The sequence below is a fragment of the Cicer arietinum genome, chromosome 2 (assembly GCF_000331145.2).
Source record: "Cicer arietinum cultivar CDC Frontier isolate Library 1 chromosome 2, Cicar.CDCFrontier_v2.0, whole genome shotgun sequence".
In the NCBI taxonomy this organism is placed as follows: domain Eukaryota; kingdom Viridiplantae; phylum Streptophyta; class Magnoliopsida; order Fabales; family Fabaceae; genus Cicer; species Cicer arietinum.
The window spans coordinates 20124550-20127677 of record NC_021161.2 but is presented as its reverse complement, the minus strand read 5'-3'; positions in this window follow the sequence as shown (position 1 = coordinate 20127677).

Here is a 3128-nt window from a genome sequence, read left to right as displayed (position 1 = left end):
CAGCAACCATAAAAACGCAATTTTTTTTACTGTTTTAGGGATCTTTTTGACTATTGGGAAGTTGGGAGACTTGTGCCCTAGCATAGAAACTCAAAGACGGCCGTTTCTAACATCATTGGAGCAGTTTTATCAAGAATCATTCATGAATCCTTCTTGTAATTCTTCTCTAATCTCTATCTCTTTTATCTCTGTCATGAGTAACTAAACCCTATTTGTTAGGGATGAGTGTAACAAGATAAAACCCTTATTTTTATGATTTGATTTCTAGTTATATGAATGAGTTTATTGAATTATTTTTCTCATCTCTGTGCTTAATGCTTTTTATTGCTTGATCAACATTAAAATGTTCTACGATTTGTATTTTGAAACAGAAGTGGACTTTACGAATGCTTGAGATGAGAAATTCATGAATTTGTAGTCTAGACATAGGTGCAGGTCATGAAACCAATTAAATTAGTTGCAAAGCAATTATTTACAAGAGAATTTCTATACGGTAATGCTTAATTCTAATCTTAAATCTACTAAGGAATTAGGGGTTACTTTGGAATTAAAGGTTCTGTCACTAAGACATTAGGGCAAGAATAATAAAGATAATTCGGTAATAATTCAATAAAGGAATTCAATAACTAGGATCAAATTAGACACCAAGGTTGGATTCGAAGTGAAACTCATCCCTGACATTTTTCTCAATTTATAAAAGATCAATTTTACTACTGCTGTCAATTTTAATTATTATTTCAATCAACTTGGGAACTTTTTGTTCAATTTTAGTAACTAAATATAATTCAATAGTAAAACGCAATCCTTGAGTTCGACACTCGGTACTACCGTTTTATTATTACTTGCAACGATTCAGTACACTTGCTGAAACGCTATCAGTGACCTTGTATTTTTAAGGGATATTCTTACTTGGAAGAGTGGTTAAATTTAAAAAAGCTTAGCCCATGTTTTGTCGAACATTTCCAAATTATCCAGAGGATAGGTCCCTCTACTTACATACTAGCCTTTCCACCATCTTTGTCCAATGTCGATGATGTTTTTCATGCCTCCCAATTAAACCCAACCTCACCAAATATTGCACCAAATCCTCACCAAATATTGCACCAAATATTGCACCATGAGTGTCTCCAATTTAAACCCAACCTCACCAACAATCTAGTAACAATTCAGATTGTTGATAGGAGCATCAAAACATTGAGGAACAAAGCAATTCCTCTAGTGAAGGTTGTTTGGGGAGGATCATCTTTAGAGGAACAAACTTGGGAGATGGAGGCTGATATGTAAAGGGAGTATCCTAACCTCTTTCAATAGGTAAGTTCTCAAATTTTGAGGATTTTTTTTTTCCAAAGAGGGGAGGGGGAGAATGTAATAACCCATTTAATTAAAAACTTAAAAAAATAAGAATTTTTAAATATTAACATGATTAATTTAGGAATAAGAAACTTTAACTAGAATAGGAAGTGATAGAAGAAGTAAAATAAGTAATATCCAAAGGTCAAAATTGGGAGTTTCTTCCATTTCCCTCACTTTTATCTCATTCTTGAGAAAAACACAAACCATTCTCTCATTGTTTATTTTCTATAGCCAATCTGAAGAACTCACCAGTACAATGTTCATCATTTTCCCTAAATTCTTCAATTCTTATCATTTTTCAAAATTTCCAAAAGTGCTAACTCCATTAACCCCATCATACGTGTTCTAACTTCTTCCATGCGAGGATTCTCTTCTCAACCTACAATAAACAATCAAATCATGTTCGAACAAGAAAAAATAAGCAATAAAGGAAAATAAACCTAAAAAAGAAGAAAATCAAGAAATAGATAAGCCACTCGAGTTAACTCGGATACAAAAAGAACCCTTTCAGAAAAACTATGAGTTTTGTTACATTAACTTCTTTTAGCATGAGGGTTATGAGAAATTATTCTTTGAAATTATTTACTTCTTGTCAGAAACTATTTGGGGGCATTTACGGGTTAAAAGAACTTATAGCGTGAGGAAAAATGGATTTTTTAGCATATAGGTGTTTTAAAATTGTACCCAAATAAGTATGAGCTAGATGTTAGAGATTTTTGGAGTTAAAATTATTTTGTCATCAAATAGGAAAGGTGTGAAAAACCTAGTGATTTTGGGGAAGTACAATGGAATGAGTCTGATCATGGAGGGCTACGATCGAACTATAAGCTAAGACTGATAGAACTTGGGGGTATCTCTTGTGGGGAATTCCTAAGTGGATTAATTGGTTATTCCCTAAGGTCAGGAACTACCGTGCACCACATGAGTACCCCGACCTTCGTGTATACGTATCTCGGGTTGAGTTGGGGGGATCTATGAGGACCTGCCCATTCAGGAACTATTCATCCACTCCTATTGTAACACCCCGTTTTTCAAAGCGTGAGTGTATTTTTTTTTCAAAATGAATTAAAATAAAACAGGGAAATAAATAAGGTAACCCACATTTGGATAAATATTTAAGTCGTAACACAACGACAAATAAGTCAACAGAATTTACGAGCAGCGGAAAAATTCTCAATTTATGAATTCAAAATATATTCATAACAAAAGTAGTACAGTCTTCCAGTTTAAAAATAAACGCAACCCCAAAAGAAAGACATCCGTTCCCTCTGTGACAACCTAGTCTGATCATTTTACAAAACAACTAAACACCCTGAGTGATCTCCACGCGCCCCGTGAGATCCTCCTAACGTAGCTGCAGTCAAGCGTTCCCATCTCCATTCCCGTCCGTAGGGTATGAACCGGTAGGATCGTCCTGACTCTCATCTGAGGGCAAAGCCCAGATTTCCACAATAATTGTAAAGGTCACCAACCGAAAATAACAGTTAACACATAACATTTAAGTTTTAAATGCTAAAAATAACTTTTCAACTAAGCATGCACCTTATCAGGATTTTCAATATGCGAAAAGTTCATACAATACTTTGCCAATTAAAAATGAAAGCAAAATAAAGTTCTCAATCCCCTAATGAAAACATAACAAATCAAGACATGGATAAGTTAATGAGTAATCAAACATCTAACTCAAACTGAGGATTTTCACTGAGCCAATCGATTGGGAAATCGATTGGGGTGAAGGTTTTTAATGAAAACAGAATCCTGGGCTGAATCAATCG